Source organism: Phalacrocorax aristotelis, chromosome 24 (genome assembly GCF_949628215.1).
Source record: "Phalacrocorax aristotelis chromosome 24, bGulAri2.1, whole genome shotgun sequence".
NCBI classification, from domain to species: domain Eukaryota; kingdom Metazoa; phylum Chordata; class Aves; order Suliformes; family Phalacrocoracidae; genus Phalacrocorax; species Phalacrocorax aristotelis.
Window position 1 is genome coordinate 5,244,045 of NC_134299.1, and position 26,498 is coordinate 5,270,542.

Sequence of the window (26,498 nt, forward strand, 5' to 3'; positions counted from 1 at the left end):
AGGAAGAGGAAGCTATGGTGTTGCTTACAGACCGCAAGAGCCTGGGAAACGCATTACAAATTGTACAAATCAAAAATTATTAGAAATTATTCTGTCTATCTCAGCAGTGAGAAACCAAAGTTTCCAATGCAATTTTCCTTTTTTAATCAAGGTTTGGGTAACATTTTACCGTATGTGGTATTTCATTGAACGGGTGATGACTTGCAGAAGTAAGTCATGCCATGAGTTTAAAGGTGGTGCAACTACGTGAACTCAGCGGACTGGTTTATGTAAGCATTTCTGTTTCCCTCATCATTGCACTAGCAAAGTGCATTGCCAATGCTGAAGAACCCTCCGAGATGGGAAAATCGTTACTTCCCTGTGATAGATGCATAGCTGATATAGGGGGAAGTCAGAGGCTTGTTGGGATATAGAAGGTAACATTAGGTAATGAACTCTCATTGAAATGACATTGTTAACTCTGATATTTCCGTCTAAAATGAGGACTCTAGAATGGAAACGCTCTCCCTCAGCTCACTAGTGTGAGCAGAGGGTGGATGCTTGTTCTAGTCTGTGGAGTTATTTTCTCACACTAACAGTACTCTGGAACAGGGAGCAAATTGAAGCATAATGGCACGTCAATTCAAAATGAAACAAAGTGAAATTAAATACACATAGAAATACCATTTATTTTAAATAAAAAATAAAAAGGGCTAAATATCTCCATAAGGATACATTTGGTAAAATGTTTCAATTTAGCTTGTTCATCTCATACGAATAATAGCATGTTCCTCCCTCCGACCACCCTGCGTTACAGAATCTGCACTGTCAGAGACTGCAATCAGATGTGTGTAAAAGAGCTGGTTTTAATTTTCTGTCAATTATTCAGTTGACTGAATCTGTTGTTTGTAATTCGATATCTGGGTGTCTACAGATCAGCAGTAATTCAGGTTAGATGTTTGCCTGTTCAAATGAGAGTAGATGCCTTGACATGGGGAAATCGGACATGTGTTGGATTTTGTTTGGTGTTGCATGTTTTGCTGTGGTTGTGCTTCTCAAAGCTGCATTGTAGGATAGATTTTGCTGTCCTGCAGTGATTTTTGCTTGTATGTGATGCAAACCATCTGACACACTGAATGCTTAACCCTTTCTTATGTTGTTGTATGGTTTTGTTTGTTTGTGTGTGTCTTTCTGCCTTGGAAAATAGGCCTGCTTGCTACTGTTTGGGTTATTGTTTTCACTTGATGCAGCGCCTATTTCAAAGAGGTGGGAAAACCGGTTGCTAACGCAGCATAATGTTGAAATAGTAAAGCAATAGTACTGTGTTGAGTAGTTGTCAGTACTCATCATCTTTAACACAGTGTTCCTTATGACAAAGGTCCCATCCATCCCAGAATATTATGCTACTGGTCTTTGGGATAACAAAGTTGTGGGAAGGGTGGATGGTATGACTCAAAGTCTGCAGGGTAAATCACGTTTTGGGGTCTTGGTGGGATTGAGATCTTGATTTGCAAACCCTCTGCAGCGCAGGTGAACTCTACCAATGTGCACATACAAATCTGTATGCAACGGTAGCCGGCTCTCAGCTGGGACTTGTCCGTGCTTCTTGAAAGGAATAACCACAATCTTCTGACCATGCTTTTGCTGGGTACATTTATGCAGCATCTCGTGCTGCTGCTTCTTTTGTGCAGACTGTTAAAAGAGGAATATTCAGAGTCTTGAGAATTAAAGCTCCTTGCACTGATTCGATTGATTGGTCCTTTTATCAAGCGCTGTGCTGGTGCGCTGCGCATGCAACATACAAAGTATCGCACACATTTTCCAATTGAATGACCCTTCTTGGTGAAAAAAATCCATATTCTTTGCTCTAAACAATCTAGACCAAAAGTCGAATAAACAGTAAAAAACAAATGGAGTAACCAGGGATTAGCAGACAGTGCGTTATGTTGATTACCTACATTGTCTTCAGCTTAATAAATTCTATTTTGCTGTAAGTCAGTTCAATTGTGTGTGAAAATAGAGAAGGTGGAAAATGAGACTGAACAAGAGGGTTAAATGACAGTGTGCCATTCCAGAAGCAATTAAAAAAAAAAAAAAGAACCCTTGAGGAAAAGAAAAAAAGGGCTTGAAGCGTAAAATAAAATACATAATTCTGTTTTAATGTGGGAAGCTAAAATAGTCTGTCCAACCCTCATCATTAAACCCACACAAAAGCAGTTGATAAAGTACTTTTTCATGCATCATGTGGCACTTGCAATACTGCAACATTGACTTGTGCTATTGAGTGATCACTAAAATTGGACAGACAGGAAGTAGCAGTAATTCTAAGTCATAGTTTTGGCATCCCATTGACAGAATCCAGATTAAGATCCCTGAGCCTTGCTATGATTCAATCAATACGTGCTCTGGCACATCCTGTTGCAGTATAAGGACCTTTAACTTTCTAGCATAAGTGAATCCCTCCTGAACAGATGCGCCTTGACTCATAAAAATAACCTTGTACCCAGGAGCTTTTAAAGAGCTGTTTGGAAAGCTCAGTTAATATTAGCCCTTACTTATTTATCTGCTTTGGTATGCCTTGGTAATTATGGGATTTTCAGTAGACTGCAACAAAACTGTAAATGCACAGAACATCTAAATGGAACAATCTGATTAGGTTGGGAGGAGAAGAGTCAAGGGCAAAGTTGAAGGAAAAACTACGAAAGAAAAACTTTGCAACATAGTTGAGCTGTTTATCTTGTAGTCTTTAATAATTTTATTTCTGTGTTGAAGTTAGGAATTGATACCCAGAACTCCTGAGCATCCAGAACTCCAGCTGGAGCCAACAAGAGGTGGAAGTGCTCGGAAACCCTGGAAAAGTGGGCTGGTATATAAGGAAGTAGTGTCATCTAGTGGTTAAAGAAAAAGACCAGGAAATCAGGACTCCTATGTTATATTTTAAAATTTACTACCTTACTTGCTGGTTGATGAATGTGCTTGGAAATCTCAACATCCCATTTCTCTGGGAGAAGGAAGGAGGAGGTGGGCAGATAAGGCAGCTTTTGGCCCAGTTGACTCTTCAGCTCTGAAAAAGCGGAAGCTAAATGTGGGAGATATGTATGCCACCATCAGAACTCTTGTCCAGAGACGATGTGAAACAAACTCAGTCCTGTTTCAGGAAACACATAAAACATGCTTCTGGTCTATTTGTATTTAAATGTGACCGGAACAGTTTAGAATTTGGCAGTTTTCTATCCCATGGAGTGCCAAATCCAGGCACAGGGTAGGGAATGTGCTTGTCAGTCTGCTTGTGGATAATGGAGGAGAGAGTGAGCACTTTCATGTATATATATTCACTAGTAGGCGGTTTAAAAGCAGGTTATGGTGGTTCAGTAGTATTGTTCATTGCTCACGATCATTTCCAATGTCAGCAGTTTGTGGAGGACTTCCAGCTGTACCTTTTGTTTCTATCAACTATAATCTGTATTATCTCCTGCTCTTCTTGGCAGCAAACAAGCTGGGATGAAGGATACAGTGGTAGAACTAAATCCCAGGAAGCTTGAATGTGTTGCAGTTGGGGGAAGAGAAATGCTGTAATGGATTCCTTTCCCCAGTAGCCCTTTCTGAGAAGGGTCTCAACCCTAGCAGGGCAGACAAGCAGCCCTGTAGTTGCTGTGGATCCTTAGGGCATTTTGGATACCCAGCGTCGCAGCGCACGCTTGCCCAGCTGGGAGGATGCTGTCCTGTCGGCCAGTGGGAAGTGGATGATGGCAGGACAAGGGGAGCGGGGCATTGCTGAATTTTGAAGGTTTCAACTGAACAGTTACGGCACAGCTGAGCCTGCCTGCTGTAGACTGTTGGCAGCAAGGAATGAATTTGCATGAGGTGCCCTCCAGCTAACACAGTGGTTTTGTGTTCAGGGTTGGCTCTCATCGCTACCGTGGTACTGGAGTGGATCACACTCCTTTATTAGAGATGATACCTGTAGGGTTTAGGAAAGAGTGATTATTTCCTACCTGTAAAGTAAAAATAGGTATAGAGAGACTAAGGCAGGGATTTAAAGTATTTGTGTATGTAATTCTCACTAAAATCAGCAGAAGTTAAACAACAGGAATATCTTTGTGTTTGTTCCACCTTCTAGATGGCACAAGAAGCCTCTCATCTCTCATGTTGCATGCTAGTGCTGTTTGCTTCTGTGACGTTCACTCAGAGGTCTGTTCTTACATTCAAATCTCTTCTGACATTCAGATTGGCTCTAGCTGTGGCAGATACTCTCTCTGTCTTAGGTTCATTGACCTGCCGTGCTAGCAATATTTCATTGGCTCAGTGATCCCATCAATAAACAGCCTGATTCCCCACAGAGAGGGATGTGCAAAAAAAGTGGTATGAGCTAGGCATATCTTCGTATTTAGTCTTTAGGTGCCGCATATGGGATTTTTCATGCGGATAGAGTCTCTATAGCTCTAAATGTGGGACTGCTTCAGTACTCCACTCACGTCGCTCAGCATACTTTTACGATGGCCAAGAGCACATGGAAATTTTCAGGGGGAAGGCTCCAAGAATTCTAGGATATGTTCCTCCGCCTCCTGCTGTGTGGAAGTTTTTCTTGATTATCTGATGCTCTTGTTAAAACACAGCGTAGAAATTTTCACGTTGGCAGTAAGAAAATGCTGGACTGGCCGACCCCTGTGAGCAAACCAAGCTGGTGTGGAGAAGCCTTGTCTCAGTGGCTACTTGAGCCTGAGGAACAGCAGCAGCATTTGGATCTGCAGCCTGGGCAGCACGATTGCACAAGGGGGACAACATAAAGGGCAGCTGACTGCAAAGCTGTTAGCATTCTGCACGGCACACAACTTCAGCTCAGTGTTAGATCTACTATTATAATTCTCTGTTAATTACATAGTCTTGATTATATAACTACTTAGCAGTTCCTCCTCTTTTAATGAGCACAGCTGTTTTCTGTCCAGCTTCAACAGGGAAAATTTCCCATCTCTAATTTAAAAGTAATACACTCAAAGAAAACTCCAGAGGGCTCTTGGGCTCGCGCTGTTTAATGTGTTTTAATGCTCATGGTGCCTACAGGCTTCCTTCAGCCTAGAGAGCACTTATGGCTATTCCCCTTACCCTCTTAAATGAATCCTTATAACTAATGAACTTTTATTAATAGTGTTAAGAAACTAACAAAGCCGTCACTTCATTGTAAAGAAAACCATTTTATTTAGGCAGGCTGATATAAGCTGTCACGTAACTACGCTAATTTGGATCTGTGCACTGTATTCACTGTCTTCTGACCGAGCGCTTTCTACAAAGTGGGCCAATGGGCAGTTTTCTGCCAAAAACTCTCCAGAGTGACCAATACAAATGTGTATTTGCTATTGCTAACGTAGCTGTGAATTACCGCTTTCCAGGAGGCAAAAGTATTAACGTCTACTGGAGACCAGAGAGTCTGGTGTGCTGGAGCATTAAAGGAAAGTGACGTGTAGGCAAACAGCAGCAATATGCTGAGCAAAGACCTTCAGGTCATGGCTTGCCCTCGGGTTCATCCAGACATGCTGCATCAGTGACAGTAACATCTTAAAGAGCTTGTGGAGAACTCCAATTTTATGCGCTGCAGTGTTAGAGCAAACATTTTGGGCATGGACAGTTTTTCTTTGGAAAACATGTTTTTGTCAGAATCTAAATGTTTCCCAGGAAGATGTAGGTTTGGATAAGGTTTTCAGTGGAAGAACTGTCAAAACAAATCACTTCAACTTTCTCGCTTGGTATTCACAAAGTCAAATTCATTTCGCTAAGATTTCTATAACTTTTAATTTTTCAGGTATATGATAATATGCTGGCATGTTTTGACACTGACAGCATACATTCACTGTGGCCTGCACAGAATGCATGAGAATATTCAAAATTGTCTTTTAAACTTTTGGTCTATAAGCAGTTTTGAAGGTGTGCTGGAGGAGGAGGAAATGGCTGAAGCAGGTCTGTAGCAGTGCCAGGAAGCCTGCAGCAAGAGTTGAGCTTTATTTCCTGACTGGTGGCCCGTTATTTCTGCTTAATGTTCCTCTTTTCTAATCCCTACCAAGATCTGGGACTTTCTCGATCTGTTAACTTGGCCCTACTAACAATATTTTAAAAGTTCAATAGCTGATAAATACTTGAGCAAATGATTGAACTGGCTGGGGAGCTGCAAGTTGATTGTAACCACCTAAAATAATTTCTGCTGATGTGCTTTTAAAGTACTGCTCTCATCCGGTAACATCTATTAATTATTTATTAGTCTGTGTACCCTTTATAGGTGTAACCTTAACATAAATAGAGGCTGCTTGATCTGTTATTGAGAGGAAAGACTTGTATTCCTGGAAAGGTGACGATTTATCTGGAAGTCACTCTTTATCTTCATCATTTTTTAAATACTGCACAGATAAATATGTCTCTTTAGCTAGAGTGTCCTTTTGTTTCCTAGTAGCTTCGTTGTAAACATACATCAAGTTGTTTCCCTCCAGGGGCCCTGTTCAGATGCAGCTTGAGTTACATTATGGTAATGATGTTCATTCTTTGCCTTAATAATTACACTGAATGCCTCCTGTTCAGCAAAGTATTGTATTTCTTTGATGTTTGCCGTGCTATTAGGAACTGCTGTCGCTGTTACTGTGTGTTTTGTGCTGACAGTGCAGGTCGCCCGTTTCCCCTGTTTTCTCCTTTTCTCCGTTACTTGTGCCTCTGGATAGTAACATACCATTCCGGCTAGAACCGAGTCAGGGTCAGCTAATCCACTCAGTGCCTGGATCTGACAGGCAAAGACAAACTGAGCATTGGGACTGACTACTGTGCTGCTCTAGTGCACTTTCTTAACAAAACCAGGGATTTTCAGGCACAGCTGCTTCAGGCAACAAATGATAAGAGTCTGAAGTAAAATGGCTAGTGAAAGTACAATGTTTGAGATTAAAAATCAGTTGCACCTCTTTAAAACAAAAAAAGCCAGGCTATTGTAGCAGTTGTGTGATGACTTTTTTGTTTTGTTTGTGTGGGGTTTTTGTCTGGTTTTGGGAGTTTTTCCTCCCCCCCCCCCCCCCAGTTTAATAACCCTTTTACGTAATTCTGTTGATTTTACTGGCAAAGTACTAAGACTGAATTTGGCTCAGTGACAGATTTGACAAGATTGATATGTAATATTCAATATTTGCATTCACTAATGGCCAGACATAAAGGGATTCCTGTTTTTAATATACAACATCCTTCTATGCCTTTTTTTGGACAAAAGTGATCAACTGTGTTTTGGTCCTGTAAGTTGCTCTTATTTTGAGAACAAATAGAGAATATAGTATAGGTATATATATAGAAGTGTGTGTGTGTATATATAAAAGTATAGGTACTTTTTGTGTAATCTTTTTGGTTTACAAAGGATGTTCAAGTTTCCCTAAAGAAAACTACAGTCAAACATTAGAACATTTATTATTAATGGCTCATAACCTCTTTTTTGTATCAGCAGTGACCAAAAAGTTCTTTTTATCTTTTTAATGTAATTTAGTGACTGTCATGTCGTGTGTCCCCCCTCTCCTTTTCTTCTGTTTAGATTTACAGCTGCAGTACCTGCGTTAGCTGTATTAACTCAGGGAAACTCTAGCTAGTCAAAATTTGTAGTCTGCATATCTTCTGTTGCTTACTTCCTTAGGTTTTGTTACATCCGTTAGCATGGGGGAATATCTGTTTAATATTCATGCTGTGAGGAAAAGCACTGAAAGAGAACCAGCATGAATGAAGTCAGGCTTGGTTAAAACCAAAATGTACCAGTGACCCCCATGGCCTGAGCCTTTACAGCCTGTCTAGGTAGGAGCTGGGAAGAAAGGGATTATCCACTTTTGCAAAGGAGGAGGTAAACTCAGATGTTGACTTGCCCTAAGATCAGAATGGAGTTTAAGTTCTATAAAAATAAGGCACTTCTTGGATTTATCATCTAATGCCTTTACCATGAATTATTTTTCTTTGCTTTGAGAGGTGATTATTCTATCTACATGGATTTCGCATTCCTGGGTAGCTTGAATTCATCCAATCCTTTCCTGGTGCTTTGCAAACTAGGGGTGACATCTACATATTCCAAGTGAGGGAAGGTGACCGCAATGGTCTCAGCGGGTTGGTTGGTTGTGTATTTTTGGCAGGGGTTGTTTTGTTTTAAATTTGTTACTGGTACATACATTCACTCCAAAACTTCATGGAGGTTTTTTTTTTTAATATATTGTCAGGATGACTTGATTTAGGTTGGTTTGTGTATTTAATGTACTGCTGAGTACTGCCACTAGCTTCCAGGTGGCATATTGAAACTGCATGTGCATTTGCATGTGTTTGACAGAAGGAGCCAGTAAAAGGTGAAAATATTCCCCCTAGTGACACCTGAGCATCCACCTCCCAGGAGGAAAGCAATTTAGTGTAGTAAGACAAAGCCCTGCAGCAGTGAATAGGGTAATAGCAGCATTTACAGAACCTGCTTGCTAGATTTCCTGGGCAGAAAATGCATACTCTGTGACTGAAGATCATCTTTTAACCCGGTTAACCTAGATGTAGAGATGGAAATGGTAGTCCTGGGAAAGGTTGTTTAGCCCTTGCATATTGCAACTTTCAGTTTGTTGGTCAATCTGAAAGTCAGTCTGGAAAATAAAACGCACAACTTTTCTTTCTCCTGAACAAGATTAGGGTGTAGAATTGCTGAAGAGAATCTTCCTTCCGCTATGAACAGTGGGAGGGATGGGTAAGGCTAAGATGATGGCCACAGATGAAGCCTCTTGCTGGCTTAGAAAGCTAGAGGCTTTGTTGAAAGCCGTAACCTCTTTAGTTCTGAAGACAGCCATTGAAAGAGAAGGTCCTTTGGATCTTTTTGTGCTTCTTCCAACCCTTTGTCTCTCCCTCTTGCCTTCAAAGCAGCAATTTTGCTTTGTGCCCCCCCCCCCCCCCGCCCCGCCCTCAGTTCTGCTTAGCAAAGGCTCTCCAGGGAGCCAGTGCAGAGTTGAACTTGGCACAAACAGCTGGGAAGGCAGCTTGAGCTCAGTGTCTGGACAAATGTCCAGGATAAACTGCTGTATTAATATTTCAGATTATTTCCTAATACAGTTTGCACCATGGCAAGGATCCAGGGAAAAAGGTTTTCCTGGTGAAATCTGCCTTTTTAATATGCAGCTATAAACAGTTTTATTTTTAAAACTGTTATGTGGAAAGAGCAATGTTTTCGTAAATGGAAAATCCTGACACCCTTCTTTTGGCCCTACACCAATTTTGTTTCTACTTCCGTGGAATTATACTGACTTTTCTTGGGCGTAATACTGGAGAATCTAGCCCTGCTGTTTTCAGCTATATTACTGTGAATCTCTCCAGAGTGGGAATATCTTTATTAGTCAGAACTTCATTGTAGTGAACTCTCGTATCAGACAGGTTTAATTTAGATTTACAAAGTGGGCTTTGGTGATGTTTCTGTAACAGCCTGTCCAGTGTGAGACCTCTAAGCTCTTGCTTACCTCAAAACAGTTTGGGGTCCCCCCACCCCCGTCAGTGTTGAATGGGGATATAGGTGAAAACTTGCCCTCTTCTGAAGTGGTTTAAAATGTTCTGTTGAAATGGTTTTGCGTGCCTGTTCTCCACAGGAGTTCATTTATTTCAATTCAAAAAAGGGAAAACAAAAATTTCTGAAATCAAAATGTACAGTTGAAGAAGGTCCTTTTTGAAATTGCTGGGTTTAGTGTGTCATTTCATGATGACTGTTAGAGGTTTTCCTTTGAAGCTTGGAATTTAATGCAGTGTTCCAGCTGACATGAAACAATTTTAAATTTTCCCTTGTGAGAAACTAATTCTTTTTTTTGTTTCAAGTCACAAGGAGGAAAAATGCTAATATTTTCTCTGGAACAGAAACGCAAAATATTAAGTCAGGTGAACTATGGTTTGTACATACACACATATATATATTCTGTTAAAGCTAGTGTTAAGAGAAACTTTACAGCAGAGATTGTTTGAGGCTGGAAGAGCATCTAGTCTGACCCCCCTGCTCAAAGCAGTGTCAGCTAGAGCAGCTAGCTCAGGGCCGTGTCCCATTGGGCTCGGAATATCTCCAGGAATGGAGATTCCACCTCCTCCAGGCAACATCTTCATGTGTGCAATGTCTTTAGAGCAAAAAAGGTTTCTCTTATGTTTAAATAGAATTTCCTGTGTTTCAGTTTGCATCTGTTGCCTTTTGACCTGTCACTGCACTGAGAAGAACCTGGCTCGCTCTTCCACAGTCCCTACCCACAGACATTTATTCACAACGATAGTATTTCCCCTTCCCCATCTAGAGGCTAAATAATCACAGTGCTCTCAGCCTCTGCTTGTATGTATATTGATAACTTTCCAGTGCTTGGGTATCATGCACATTCCTCTTTAATCTTGGATTCACGAGTAAGGATATGAAACTAGAGCCCTTGGAAGACCAGGACACGGATGCTGGTAGGACAGAAACATGTGAGTAAGAAGACATCATGTGTGAACGCTGCCTGCTGCCTTTTGTGGGCTTTCCACTGTTAAAGCGTTCTTCTTTTCTGCAGACGATTTTGGTTTCTAGGGTGGGAGGTAATTCTCCAACGAGAACAAATTTGCCAAAACTCGTAGAACTGCCACCTTCTCTAACGTGTATGCAAAGAGCAGGGAATGCTGACACTAAGTGTGTTTGAAGACCAGTGACAGCTTCCTTAAGGCCTGACCTAATAGCTGTTTAACTTGCCAAAGTCTCTGTCTGGCTTCTGGAAACATTGAAAAAATGGTTACTGGATTGTAGATGTAACTAGATGAGTCACTTCATAAACATACGTGGTGAGGAAGGTAGTTATTACCCTTTTCGATCAGTTTTACCAAAAGGATAGTATTTTTTTCATTACTGCAGGAGTTGTCTGTTTCAAGTGATTCTGAACTTCAATATTAAATTTATTCTTGGGCTTGGGTTTTGTCTCGCCTCTTGTGACTTTTGTGACTCCAGAGGAGTTGATTCTGACTCACCTGCTGTAAGGTTTTCCAGGTCCAAATCCTGGCTGTGAAATGTACCATTTATATCATTGCTACCAGAATTCATGACGACAATTGAATAGGATTGTTTTGACAGCTCTGAATTTGCTTTCATTGTGGAATATTCCTGCTTGCATAGGCAGATGTTTACATAATATACGTGTTTGAATTATGCTGTTAATCCCTCAGAGGGATGAATTTTTTTTAACCCTTTTAAGTATCTAGGGGTAAAAAGCCAGGGCTGACTTCCATTTATGCCAGCTTTAGTCTGGCCAACAGCATTGGCATCAGTGAAATTAACTGTTAAGAGCATATGCATGGAGGAATTGAAACTGAATTCTTAATTCTGCCAGCTAAGACTCTGAGTTTCTCAGGATGCACTGTTTCCAAAAGCCCCAAATCTGTCAGCTGAACCCTGGAAAACTGATTCCTGCCCCTGGGTATGTGTTACCACGTGCCCCAGCTGGGATCAGGAGTCCTGCATGGTGATAGCTGTGGTGTGTGTGCTAAAAGACACTGTCCTGTGCGAATCAGCTTAACTTAAATGGCCAAGATGAGAGGAGAGAGGTTGTAATTGTCTGCTGCCTTGTGGCAGATAAGGCTAGGATAGAGGCCACATCTTCTGCCTTGTATTTAAATGATTATCAGCTAGACAATTCTGCCAGGGAGGAGTATAGCTTGCAGACTCATGGGCTGATCTGGGGATTTGGGATGGTCTTGAAATGAAGTAATGGTGACAGGCTTTTTGCTGGAGTGTCTGGGGGAGAAGTGAGAAGTGTTGTGCTTAGGGGATGCTTAGAGAGATTATTCATTTTTAAAGGGTATGTGGTCACATCAGAGGTGGCAGGAGAGAGACGAGAGACTTCAGCGATTGGTAAGCAGCCACATCACAATCCTAGAAGATGGCTTTGTTAGGAATTCCCCGCACCTGTAGTGAACCACACGTAAAAAAGCTGAGCACTGAGTTGTGCTGGGACGTGCCTTTGCTTGAGAGAGATCAAAAGCTGAAGCTGTCCTTAGGGAGTTGTGGGTCTGAGATCTGCAGCACTTATGAGCTGGGTCCTGGGTCTGAAAACTGTGGTGATCGAACTAGTGGTTTGTTTGTTAATCCTGAGCAATCTTGGCCCTTGCTAAGAGTCAGCCCTGCTCCCTTTAGTAGCCCTTGCAAGCTTTTGGGGAGCTCTTGTCAAGAGTCCTTGAGGCACTCAAATTGCTTTTGAAGTTTCTTTGAGCTGGCAGAGAGAGCATTAGACCAAGCTTTATCAGTAGTCTGATGTGAAAAGGCAGCTTTTCACCTGGCCCTGAACAATACCTAAAAATCAGTGCTGAGACACTCTTGAATTCCTATCTCCCTGATTGCTCCATGTTGCAGGCTAGTTTCTAGCTACCAGAACCTTGGCATTTTTCTGCACTACTTTAAACTATATTTAGGAGCTGAATAGGCATGGGATGTTTGTTGTGCTGTTTATACTGCTAGAGCTTGGACACTGGAGGGCTTATGCAGAGGCACAAAAGCATGTACTTCTTGCTTCTAATTTGATGAAAGGAGAGCACATTCTGAACCGCGGTATTGCCCAAATGAGCAAAATCAAGAAAGGCTGGCTGCAAATAGAAACAAAGCATTTCCCCTGACTCCTAAACATTAGTGTTTCTCATCCATTTGATTTAACAAGGGCAATCACCCTGCCACTCTAATTATCTCTGTCAGACCCACAATGCACATAAAGTAGACCTCTGATTTTTAAGAGGAAGCGAGTACCCTGGTGCCTGCATGCCTTTTAGTCCATCGTGATGCACATTTTGTCAGAGGAAAGCATTTGAAAGTTGCCCTGATAACACGAGCACATTCCTGGCATACAGCAAAGGGCTATTTTTTATTATTTACGCAATTAATGGAAAGGAAGCGTTGAGTGTCTTTGATTAGAATTAATGGCTCATTAGCCATGGCTGTCATCACCTGCTAGCACTGTGGATCTGGACAGTGGGGTTGATGAATTATTCTGGTTAGAAGAGTAATAGTGGGGATGGGGATTGTCAGAGAAATAGCAAGTGTGTGTAGGGCAGCAAAACGGTGGAAATGGTTTCTGAGGGCAAGGAGTCCAAAGGCCTGACCCCGTACTCTGGGTGTAGATAAATGTGCGCTTCACGACGAGCTGTGCTTGTGGCAGATGTTGCTGCCTACGACTGTCTGTGTTCAACATTAAATGCTTGTTACCGCTCCGCTGACAGAGCTTTCCAATCCCTAATTCTGCTGGCAGAGCTACTTGTGAGTCGTCATTTATTTGTTTCCATCAAAATGAGAGCAAATTTAACAGAAATAAGTTACTGAAACTGTTTCAGCAGATGATTCCCCCCCAGCGATGCGGGTGGTACTCAGCCAGTGTTGTGGAAGAGGAGAGTAAACCTCCGTCTTCCAGCACAGCTGGATCTAGAAGGCTTCCCTCTTGAAAACTAGCCGCAGGGTACAGAGATGCATTTGGACAATGTTTTCCCATCTTGTAGACAGAAATTCTCATTCAAAACCTCAGTGGTTGAAGACTAAACGTGCTGTGTTTACTGTAGTGGGCTTTGACTATTGAGCAGCCACCAGCATCGTTCCCAGGTTAGGCTTATGTAAGGTGGAGGAGATGGTACCACAACACAAGTCTGGAGGGATTTTTACCTAACACACAGTTCTCACGTAGCTGTTGGATGTTCCTGTAAATTAGTTACTCTCTCTCACAGTTTACTGTGTGTAAGAGGGGATTCGGAGCATGTATTTTATCGAACTACTTTTGTGGACTTGGAGCGCTGGTGTTAGTCTTGCATGTTTTGAAGCAGTAACTGTCTTTTCACACCACGCTGTGACAGAAGCTGTGGGTCCCAGTGCAGAGAATAGGAGGACCCAGGAGGTGCACAAACTGTATTGACATGGAGCAGGGTAAAGTGATAAACCTGAAATCAGACCTTTATTGAGGAATCTGTTTCAAAAACAACCAAAACCTTAGGCTATTCTAAAGGGAGGTTTAGATTTGGGTGATATTTTTACCTGGAAAAGTAGCAGGGGTGAAAAAAAACAACCCTAAAGGTTTTCAGGGACATCAAAGAGAAAAACAAAACTCTCATGGACAAACAGATCAATCTGCAGCACTCAGAGCACTCTATTTTAGCAGAGATGGCTTTTCCAGTCTGTGTTGGAACTGCTGTGAGAGTCAGTAGAGAGTTAATGTAACGTTCATAGCTGGCCCCTACAACAATGCAAATGTAATAATTTTCTCTCTAATACATATTCTTGGTATTAATAGCAAAGAAGCCAAGAAACAAAAAGTAATCCATCACTTTCTGTAAAATTGCCTATATGGACAGAAAAAAACCCCACTGTTCTCTGTGCTGCTTTTCTTACTTCTGTTTTATTGTTTCTATTTAATGAACTGGCAAGTAAATTATAAAAATCTGTTTTATATGCCAGCTACTTATTAATTCCATATTTTCTGCAACAGGTTCTTAGATTAATGAATCAAGGAGATGGAAAAGCCTGCTAATTTAATTACACAATTACCATTGCCGTAACATTTATTTTAACGACATGACATAGCTAATGGAGGTTTTATTTATTTATTTAAAGTAAGTGATCTTAAAATTAATATTTGGAAAATTTTTTAATTTCTGGCTTTCGGTATTTCCTCCCACTCTTTTTTTTTGTTTTTCTGAGTTTAGTGAAGAATATTAAAGTGGGTTGTTGACATGGCTAAAATAGATACATTTCTGTGTAGATCCCACTGTGCTTACAAACTGGTTATTGCTCTAAAAATGTCTTTGTTTGAGTGGAAAAAGAAGTGAAGTAGTGTTTCTGAATGAATAGTGAACTCCACGTGGCTGAATACCACACATCCCTGTTAAAGACACTTGTGTGCTGCCTCCAAATTATCCTGTTTGTACCTACCATCCTGTAGGTGTAACCTTGGGTCTGAACAAAAAACGATCCATTTCGGGCACGGCAGTAGCGGTCTCGGCCTCTCCGCAGCGAGGACTCTGCCAGAAGAAGAGAGACGTTGCACAGGTTACGCTGAAGCATCTGCCTAAACAAAGTGTTATTTTGGTAAAACAAAAATGTGTCTGAGTAACTGTTAATTGTGAAGGAGGTAGGGATTTACCCTGCTGTAGTTGTCTGCAAGAAGGTGGAAAACTAAGAGCTGTATTTCTGCATTTGTGTGTTTAAGATGCTTGTTCCAAGGGTTACTGATGGGAGATTTGGCAGATGAGGGAATAGGCATTTAGTTCCAGGTCCAGCGGTCCCCTCCACAGGCTGTGGGTGTCTGCTCGGGTACTGAGACCTACCTCAGGGGCCAGAGGGCTGCGTTCGCTCCAGCTAAAGGCATCGTTACCTTTGAGTATTTTGAACATGCAAGAAATTTGTCTTTGTTCTACTGTAATTATATTAATGTGTTTAACCAAAAAGGAGACAGATTATTTTAATATATCTATATACATCATGTTATATAAAAACTTTTAACACTTGATTAATTTCATACCTGTTTGAAGCTTCCATAATGAAACAAGTTCTTAAAATGGGGCTTTGAATAACCGTTCCCTGCAGAAAAAGTATACACCAAGAAAGGAAACGTCTCCCATTAATCTTGGGAGTGTAGGATATATTATTACTATTAATTCCAGTAATTAGGAGGAAAACATAGCAGATTACTCTTAATAAGTCTTTCAGACAGGATTTTCTTTTAATCTACAGGCTCATTTATATCTATTTATTTTTATTCTTTCACCAAATGAAATTAGCATTCTCTGCACGCTCTGAAATGACCTTTATTTGTTTGCTGACAGATACAACACGTTGCTTAAAATCAAAGTGGTGGGTTTTTTTCTTTACAGTCAGAGCAGGATACAGGGGGAAGGTACTTTATTTTTTCAGTATGTGGAAGGACTTCCACTCTCTCCATACATTTCCTCCTTAATTCTCTTAATATGGGAATATCCATGGTAAAAGACAAAGATCCTTCTTTGGGGGATCGTATTCGCAGTAGTCCAGCAGAACGCAGACGTTCCTCTTGCCTTTCAACCTAAGCAAAATGCTTCAAATTCTCTCACTGATTTCAGTATTTTGGCTTGCATGATTTCATCTGTTAGTTTAGGTGATAGAAAAGCAAGGACTGAATTTTTAAAGTCCTGTTTGCTGTGAAAATTGGACCGAACTTTGTGTTTCAATGGCTAAGATCTTTTCTCAGTTTCCAGGCTATGTATTTTCATATGCAGTGGTACAAGCCACAGTAGAAGATGAAATACTGCAGCAGGACTTTTCCACATGCTTGTTATCCTCCCTCCTCATTACTGAAGTCAGTAGTTACTCTGACAGTGTCTGCAGAGATGTTTGTAGTTTATTTATTTACACAATATACAGCCTAAACCAGTAACTGGGACTTGGAAAACAACTGTGTTTTTACTTCTGTAAGATCATAATCCTTGAGTTAAGGGACGGAGCAGGGGAATTGTTCCTTAAGCCTCTGAAGCATTGAAAATTTCAACACTAAACTAACTCTGCAAGTTTACTAGAACTATCAATCACCTAAACTGAGATTCCCCCTCTCCCCCTCGTTTAGGCAAACTAGATTCTCTTGGTCAAACTTTAAAGGCATTTTCCAGTTTTTATTTTTTAAAGTTAACCTTTAGACTGAAGTATTTCTTGTTAACATAGAAAGATGCGTGATGGTTTTATTTTAGTCTTGGAAGGAACAAATCTTCTGCAAATAAAGTCTTGATAATACTTTAAATTGGGATTCTTTACCAAATTAGTCAACCTAATGATTTTTGTAATGATACTATTTTTTAAGTATTCGGCTTATGTCATAGGCTATCCAGAAAAACAGTTTTAAATATGAAGAAATCCTGTATATAATTTCTTGTGAGGCAGAAGATGAGTAGTAAGCCTGTAATCTACCAATTTAACAAAATACTGCATAAAGTGATTAGCTGATACAACTTCCAGTAATTTTAACTTTTTATTTTGTTAGTCTCAGACAAACCAATTTCTAGTCATTAGTGCAAAGCACAAAATAAATCTGTCTTCAACTCTCCCGTTCTCTGCTTCTCCTTTATTGGAAGAGGTATTAAGGTGAGGAAGTTACTTTACTGAAAACTTAAATAAATGCTGTTCTGCAGATGTTTTCTTCCACGTGTTCTCTTGGTGAAGAGCAACCTTCAAATTTTCTTAAGAAAATAACTTTGTGATTCTGAGATCCATAGTTTTCAAAATACTTATTTTCATTTAAGGAGAGGCAAGTGCCGAGACATTATGAAAATGAGGCCTTTTAAATTGTGTTCAGTACCCTTCAAGTTAATGTCACTGTTATTTATGAAAACCTGTTATTTTTGAGACCCGGATACCAGTTCAGAAGAAACTGGGTGACAGAATTTTTTGTTGTTTCTGTTTTCAAAAGAAAGTAACTTTTTAGTAGTCGTCTTCAGTAACCTTCAAGCCTGAAGTTGCTACTCAAGTTGTTCAGGGATCTCCCCCTGTTTATTGTTCCAGAAGCATTTTGGATGATAGAAAATACTTCAGAAACGCAGCAAGTTCTGAAGCAGTTGATTCAGCCATTGTTTTAACACAACTGAAATACATGCCTGCTTCATTTTTCTGGGAGCTCTGGCTATTACAACCATGTAATCTGCCTCCCTGAGAGGATTTTCATTTGTAAATCTTTCTTTATTGAATCTGTGCTAATAATTTTTTTTTCTTGAGAGGGAGAGGGGGAAAACTCGAGAGAGTTAAGGACCTTTGGAAGAGAAAAATGCATTTTGAAAAAGCCCTTATTTTTCAGAGTATGGAATTTTCGTAAGCATTGTAGTTTCGTCCTGTGGGACTCTGCTTTAAAATACTAATTTTGAAACTGGGATTTGATCTCCGCCATTGTTTCACAGCTCTTTTAGCAGTTTCCATTCAGTCTTTAAGGCTTCTGAGTGTAAGCATAACAAGCAGTTGTTTCCTGCTTTGACTTAAATCCTGTTTGGAATAGATGTCTGGAAATCTTTTCTGAAAGTTAAAACAAGTGCACCCCACAGAAGGGAGAAGCAGCCAGATCTGCTGGTCTCCAGTTCCTGCCTTAATCAGCCATTACTTTTTTAATCCCTTTCCTCAAACATACTTACAGTATTTTTCAGCTGTTTTGGGGTTGGTTTTTTTTTTGCTTTGTTTTGGTTTTTTTTAGTATGGATGCAAAGCTGCCAAAGTTTCTTGCACAGCTGGCCATGTTTGTTTCATAACATAATACTAAAGGTAGTTGCTGCTGATAATTTAGATTTTTTTTTTTTTTTAATGGGTTGAATCACTACTTTCCTCTGCTGAAAAGGTTCATAGAGTTCTTTTCCTTTTGGTAGATTCTTTCTGTGGTTATCAGTGTTAGGTCAAGATCTGAACTAAAAAGTTTTTGCTGTGTGTTATAGAAGAAAAGAGAGTATTTTCATCCCAGTTCTACTAAAAAGGTTGTTCAAGAGTTGACATGGAATATGTAAAAATCAAACTCCACAACTGTGAGCTGACCAGCCTGTTTCTTCCACTATGAATGTTGTCTCTCACTGTGTCTCTGTTTTCCCAGGTTATTTGTTTATCAGGCAGAATTTAACTTCGTCTATTGTTCCACTTGCTTCATCTCTTCCTTTTCTGCTCTGAGTTCTACCAAAACCCTTCTAAACTAAGAAGTTTGTTCCAGAACCTCTGCAGCTGCCTGATTATATTCCACTTTCTATTACCTGAGCATCTCATACTTTTTTTCACTAGCATGTGAGAGAACTAGTTCTTCTATGTATAGTATGGTTGGTAAACATCTGAGGTGTTTAGTGTGGTGAGAAACTTGGAAAGAGTTAACCTGTTGCTGCAGACGACAAAGCCACTAGCCATCTGGTCAGATCGACGTTGATAGTATCACTGCTTTTAAATTAATAACTTCTGTGTTAGAAGAGTAATTGGAAGTTGCATAAAATATGGATTTGGGACTTTGGGTATAAATAATAGAACATATAGATTTGATAAGAGCTTTACAATATTTCTATAAAAAGTTCCACTTTTGTGATTACTGCAGTATTAAAATATGTAATGTTTGTCATATAATCCCATCTGATGATTAGGATTAGTAGAATAGCATTATTTTCTAAACTGCCACGTCAAAGTTTCACCATTATTAAAAATGGTATTAGGGATTTGCCCTTTAGAAGGAGAGTTCAAATCCCTGCGAAATGCAGGTTACTTTACATTTGTTTTCCTCTTGTCCACAGCTTTAGAAAGGATTGCCCTAATTCCATTGTACAATAGGTAGTCATAGAAAATGAACAGCGGTATGGATAAAAAAAGTACAACCAGAGATCTAAACACAGCTGTGTTATACCTTAGCTTTGTAGTAATTAAACATTGTTGGGAATACTTAAGTTAATTTCTATTAATCCCTGTCAATACACTGAAACAGAGCTATTTTACAGGAATGCAGCAAAAAGTTTTCAAAGAACAATGTTTTTAATTCAAGTTGTAGTGAAACTGTTGGAAGAGTGCTTATCAGTGCTATGAAAGCTCAGGAGTTAAGGTTATCACTTGGGGCCTGGGAAAAACTAGACTAATACTCCTGTTTTGCCTGAGTCAGATCAGACTCGAACACTCGTTTCACCAGCTGTGGGTCCTTTCTTAATTGCTTACTAGCACTGCTCTGCGGAGGCTTTTGTCAAGATCATCATCTGCTGCCTCTTTCATGTGTAAGGTGGGGGTAAAGAGTGACAGTGTTGTAAATAATTGTAAATAATAACCCTCTCCCGCGCCATGCCCTCATGCAGAAATAGCGTGGGTCACTCACAGCCTCTTTCTGTGCAGTCCTCAAAAAAGGAAGTGTATTCAGTGCTGGAGGAGGATGTGGGGACCAACTACCCCAGTAAATTAACTTGTGTATAATCGTTTGTTCTTCTCACTTCTGAAGTAACACAACCGTCCGCATTTAGCGGGATGTATCAGCGCTACGATAAACTAGTTTAGTTTGTGTTCCACGTTTGTATCCATCCTTGACACATATTAAACCTTGTTACCATGCATTTAATCATAGCTACTGTGATTTCGGCGTGCTTGGTTTTCCAATAAAACCTGGTATAAAACAAAAGGGAGGGGGAGGAAAAGGAAAGCTCTGTTTGCAAATTGAATTGATACAACCTCCCACTGGCTGTGTTAGCTACTGAGAAGCAGAGGCTCCATAAAGGAGTTGACACAGCATTACTGTTCCTTTACTACTCTTTTTTTTGGTCAAACTGTTTGAGAGATTTGAAGAAAAAGCATTTTAATATATATGAATTAGTAGCAAAGTCCAATTCTGCATGAATTCATGCTTCCTCTGAAAATTAGATTCTCTGATGAGGGTCCTGTAATTATCATGTTCACAGGCTCTCAAGCCCCCCAGCTGTTAAAGATGGGTTGGCAGTTCATGAAAGATAGCTTGTGGTAACTTAATATGTGCTTCTCTATATTTGGCTTTAATTTAGGGGCCTTCAGGCTTCAACCTGCAATACCTATCATGTTTGATATCATGCGATAATTTTTCGGAAGTCTGAGATGCCTTCAAAAGACGGTCCAGAGCTGGCTTGCAAATATCTGTGTTACTGTAAAATGTAGCTGCACAGCAAAAGCTGAAAGAAAATAATAGCAAAGTATAGAAAAGCATCCAGTCAGAGAACCACTATAAATTGTATTTATGAAGGCATTTTCCTTTTCTGCTGCTCTATTTCAGGATACATTCAGACAAATAGTTGATATCTGGGCATTGGAATATGCTTTGCCCTTTAAGCAAATCACCTAAAGCCATGTTGAAGGTTTCCATAACCTCTACTAGCCTTCAGAGGTTCCAGGATCTCTCACATTAAATGCTTGGTCATATTCCCTCACCAGTTACGGAAGGACGTAGGCTCTCATTCTACACCTTTCTGCTTCTTTGCCGTGGATGGACGCTGCTCTGGTGAATGCCGGCGCTGTGCAAGAGTGTTTGCATTGTGCAGGTATGAGCAGGAGACTCATTGCCATGTGGGACTCGTGTGGGACGCAGTCTTTTCAGTCTCCCTGCTAAACGTATCTGTCTTCCCAGGTTAAATTCTCCCAAGGTGACATAGAGTAGATTTAGGAATAAATTCTATTATTACAGTCCGCAAAAGTGGCAAGAAGTTATCAGATTTTGGGCTGTTTGCACTTCTTCATGTTCTGACAGTTTCTTAATTCGATGGAGCAACATCCACTTTGGCTTTTTTCCTTTTGTCCATTGTGGACAGTTATGCCACCGGTATTTGGGGATTGGAGAAACGTTTGTGTGTTGGGGTTTTTTTGTGGATTTTGTTTGGAGGTTTTTTTTAGTGAGGGGTTTTTTTTTGGCTTTTTTTTTTTTGAGCGGAGGGGGAATGCGATGTATCCAGGAAGTGGGTGGATATTTGCGTGTCAAGCAAAAAGCTTATCCCATTTGTCACAGGGGTGAGTTTGTTATGTAAGAAGGTTTTGTTCCGTTATCTCTGACCGGCACTGCTAGGAACTTCAGAGCAGCTCCAAATGCAGTCAACAGCTTTGCCAAAGAATAACAGCACGCTGTGCCGCGGGTTATTCGGTTTAGGATGCATCGCAGTTGGTGCATGAGAGATGCTGCCGAGCTTTAAATAAGCTAGTTTAAAGTCCTCGCAAGATCTTCATACCTTATGATCAGAGGCTGCTTCTTAGTAACATGTTGCAGTATTTATGGATGGCAATGGAGTGAACATAACCATCTTGTTGGCTCCTTTTTAGCTGTTTAACACACAAAAAAATCACTAGCTTTTGTTAATTGATATTGAAATTTGATCTAAGTCAATTTGTTTGGAATTCTAGATTAAATTAATTCAAATAACTTTTGACAGAATACCTTTTTGAAAGGCCTTCCCTTGTAAGTTCCCCACCAAAGTAAATCACTTCCATTCAATTATTTACGAGACAATTTCATAGGGAGAGCTTCAAAAACCCTCCAGGCAATAATAAAATGATCTTCACTGTTACAGTCACAATTTGTTCTGGATAATTGGCTGCCATTTCCCTTTGGGGAATAGTACAGTTTTATGTGCTACATAGGTGCCTCTTCCTGCCAAGAGGACAAAGCGTTGCCAATCATATGGACTAAGTCTGTGTCTGAGTTTTCATTTAAAAAAAAAAAAAAGGCAGACAAACCCCTTAATTTGTACTGCAAACCTGCTACTCAGCTTCATAGTGCATTGCAGAAACTAACTTTCCTGTTTTGTTTGCTTGTTTAATTATTTTACCTCCCAAATGCGTAACTCGCTGACGAAGGACTAGCACTTACTGGACCATTTTGTTCTGTCACACAGGCGCTTCAGTGTAGGCTGTATGTTTGCAAATGGCTGTTTACAAAGCTTAATGGAAAATAGATTTCTTTCTCTGGAGGGGAGGGGAAACTAAATGTAGATTTCATAATTCCATTGAAGTACTTCAGGGGAGCTGAGCCAGCTCATGCTTATCTTACCCTTTTCATGTTCAGTGGTCATCTGTCGTAAGCCACTGAGGGAAACACAACACGGAGTTAAGAGGACGGTCGATTTGTACTCGTACGGGTGCGCTGATGTCTGCTCCCTCTCACTGCTCTGCTCCTGTGAGTTGAGCTTTTTTGATGAGATTTCTGCAGGTTATTGGAATGTGGTGTGTCATAACAATTCTGTTAACCTGCTGCAATGAAGACGACTAAGGAACACCTGCACCTTAAGGAAGGGAAAAAAATTGAAGCATTATGGCAGTGCATAGTCAAAATCTCTGGATTTTTAGCCGAACCATTATGCTGTTCAACCATCTAGTGAAAAATTAATATTTTCTAGAGCAAGCAGACTTGTAGTGTTGAAAAGTGAACCCAAAAAACTGTAAAAATTCCTTTTGATTCATTAAAAAAACCCAAACCACCCCAACAATAAAACCCTTCTCGGTTTCTAAAGGTTAGGCAGCCTATGGTTGGATTTTGACAATGTCTCTTGAAATAATTCGAGTCCTTTAGTGGGTTGCCCCGTTGCCTTTAATGGTGGCTTCCAGATTCTATCAGAGCAATAGCCAGACTATAAAACACGTTTGTCCCTAAATGTGTTGTTTTCTTCAGTTCAGTGGAGTACTTTGCCCAAAAGCCTCCCCTTTCCTAGATGACTTTACTGCTTTAAATCCCCACGTAACTTTGTAAGAGGCTTTTCTACCAGAGTTCAGACCATAACAGAAGGCATTACCTCCTTGTTCCCTGCGTGAAGTTCAGTAGCATTCTTTGCACTACAAGGAATTCTCTTCTGCCCAGGCTGTGGCCTTTGAGAGGACCAAGGCTGAAATGCCCTGGAACCGAGTAATTTGCTATGGTGGAAATTCTGTGCATTTTTCAGCTGGCCATTGCAGGCTTGATGGGATTTCCTTCACTGGGAAGGAAAAGTGGAAGAGCAAACTCTGGACGTTTTCCCTTTCCATCTGAATGATGTCGTGATGGTTTGTAGGAACGTATCTGGCAAGATTTGGTGAAAGTTGTGATGTCAGAAATGGCTCATCCCTTACAGAATTTTCTAATACGTTTAAATTTAAAATAAGCTTTTCAGTCAGAATGGAGTTCCTGCTTAAACCCAGAAGTAACCTCTTCAGAGTGCCTGGTATTCCCTCCTCTGCTGATGTTCATTTTGTGCTGGGTGAGGCCTTGCCAGAGGTAGAAATCCCTCTCCAGCCCAGGGGACGATGCAGATTATAAATTGATGGTCTTTCAAACTGCGGGTGGGTGTTACACCTTCAGCTGCGCACATAAAATGTAGCTTGAGTTCTCCTTTCAAACTTCTGTTACTGTTTGTTCTATCCAGTTTTCATTGTAATTTTTTCATTTCTATTGAATTAAAATCAAAGCAGAACTTTTTTTGTTTTAAAAAGACGCTTAAAAATAAGCATAAAGTTAAAAAGCAAAGAGGGGAAGGGCTGGGAAATGACCATGCTCTACTTACTTCATTCCTGTTGTATGCTGTGGCAAGTGTCATAATTCTTTTGTCTTATGGTTCTTATTTAAAAAAACCTTTTATTCTTCTCAGAACTGTTCACGGTACGCGCAGTTACACTAGCTTAGCCTGTCTTTCCTGACAGTCAATGTTTCATAAAAGATTGTAACAAAGAAAAACTAATAAAGTACCTGTTCTCTGATAACTTGTGAAAAGTCCTCCAGAAGATGATTTATTTAGTCTGGGATTTTCAAAACATCTTGTGGACTGGATGCCTAATTCTCCTACAGCACTTGAGCGAATCCTACTCTTCTTTCCACACCTCCACAAAAACATTTGCTCAAAACTGCCAAAACTCTGTGTGTTATATGCGTGTAAATATTAGATCTAGTATTTCAAATAAATATTTTACATTAATTTGATTAAACTCTCTGGCACTGCTTATAACTGGCATGAGAATCCATCTTCTGTACAGCTTTCTCATTGTAATTTATCAGTATTTAATGAAAGCTTAAAATAAAATGTCCAAACTTCTGTCATATCCCCTCCAATGCTCTGAATATTTCATCTTCACTGAATGAGCTGCATAGTAATTTGACAGATATCAGCACTTCCTGATGATTTTTTTTTTTTCTGCCAATGTTCGCTGGCTGCCTTCTGGCTCTGACCACCGTTGATAAAAATTACGGAAAGGGTTATAGTGTTTCGTTCTATTAAATGTCAGGGTGGAGAACACAAAATATGTCTGCTTATGCAGCGCTCATCAAGGACAGCCTTGATTATTCAGGCTTGTTTGAGCAACAATTCCCTGTGTTCAGACCACATTAGTGGATGTGTTTGTTTTCCTCCCAATGTTCGGTTGAGTTTTCTTCTTTTTTTGTGGGGGTGAGGATTTAGGAGGGCGAGTGAAGATCACCTAGACTGTGCTTCCCCCATAACATGGGACACAGAATTGTTCCTGTTGTGTAAATACAAATGGTTCTGAAGGGTTTTCTGTTGTTATTGATAATTGCCTAATTTGAAGTTTGTCATTTACGAGTTAGAGGGTAACAAAGCCATTTCTCAGTGCATAACATACTGCGTCAGACATAGACTACAACGACCTTGTGTGCCTGCCTTGTGAGAGCTGGCTGCAGCCCTATCAGCTTTCTGTGAGTTCTGAAGTGAAGATGATGTTATGTTAGTATAACTACTGCGGCTTTATGGTTAGTGTAGGTAAAATGCTGGGTTTACTTCTCAGGAGTAGCTGTATATTTGTGCGTGCATGTACTTTTGTGCAGAGGTTTGTGTTCCTGGTAAATAAATTTGGAGCTGGCCTTTATGGGTAAGAATATATGTGCTGGTAAGCTGGAGCCTGAAACTCCAGGCTCGGTAAGAAATACTTGCAATAATTCATAGCACATTGGCCATTCTTTGTTTGTTTTAACATCTGAGTTGCCTTGGATAGATGCATTTTCTGTTACTTATGTACTGGTTCTCAGAAGGCATCTTGCAAGTGCCTAAATGTGTGTGTGTGTGTTCATTTTCTAACACCTGGTGGAATTCTGAGCTTGCACACAGAAATGTGACAAACATGTTATGCGTATAGTGATGCCTTTAGGAAAATACCTGTATTTTTGGTTTGTTTGGTGTTTTTTTTTGTTGTTGTTGTTTTTTTAGTAGAGAGGAAAATACTTGGGAATAATAAGAAAGTCCAAACAAAGAAAATCAACTTGTTCTAGAATTGTATCATTCTGAGTGAGTGGAGAATCAGGCCAGATGTGTCCTGGGAGAGCACTCAGCTTTGCTTAAACAAGCTCCTTTGGCTCTGTTAAAGTGCTCATGAGATGAAGCTCCACAGCAGAAGAGAAAGCTTTGCATCAGATGCACTAAAAACATTCCACATAAGACGATGCGAGTTGGAAAGTAAGAGTTATATTTCTGTTTACAAAGATCTTCATGGTTAGACAGACAAGAGAAAGAAAAATAATTCCTGAGAGCTTTGTTGTGTGTCAGCTGTAATATATTCATAGACTTATACATTCATATACAGAAATCAGATCGAAAAAATCTTTGATTTTTTACTTTGAGCTGGGGCAAACAAAAACATTTTGAAATGAGGCACTGGTGTTGAGGTGGAATTCCAGGTAAGAAATGGGGTATTTGAAGGTGAAATCTAGTTGCCCCTGGGAAATTTGTTACTTTGGGGACTCTGAAATGTAACTCAGCGTGCAATGCTTTTTAACTAAGTATGACATTTAGAAAGGGGAAGTGGGGAAAGAAGAGAGAACCTGTGTGTTTGAATGTGAATTTCGACATCTGTTAGGATGTGTGAGAAAGTTAGTTGCTGGTATTTAGCTTCTTTCTGTTCTGCAGGCTTAAAAGGGTTTGCTGAAATGCAGCTGATGGGAAGAACAGTTTAATTTGCAGATCAGGCCCATTTTTTGGCCATAAAAGGGTAAACAACAAAGAGCTTTTTCCTCTCTTCCCTATCCCTTTTGAGTAGAAAGCTGTCAACCTTTTCAATTATTCCCACTTAGGAACAATTGCCCAGTTGTTTACAAGTTGGCTTATCT

The 26,498-nt window shown here is 40.1% G+C and overlaps 1 protein-coding gene and 1 long non-coding RNA gene across 6 annotated transcripts in view; one reads left to right on the top strand and one right to left on the bottom strand.

Annotated features, from left to right (window-relative positions):
• Window positions 1-26,498, top strand: part of LRRTM4 (leucine rich repeat transmembrane neuronal 4) — a 500,845-nt gene that overhangs the window by 16,611 nt on the left and 457,736 nt on the right. The window lies entirely within an intron of this gene.
• LOC142048060 (uncharacterized) lies at window positions 20,414-22,333 on the bottom strand. The gene is made up of 3 exons (XR_012657383.1): window positions 22,290-22,333; window positions 21,652-21,742; window positions 20,414-20,607 (listed from the first exon to the last, which is right to left on the bottom strand). It is a non-coding gene; the product is annotated as an uncharacterized LOC142048060 (long non-coding RNA).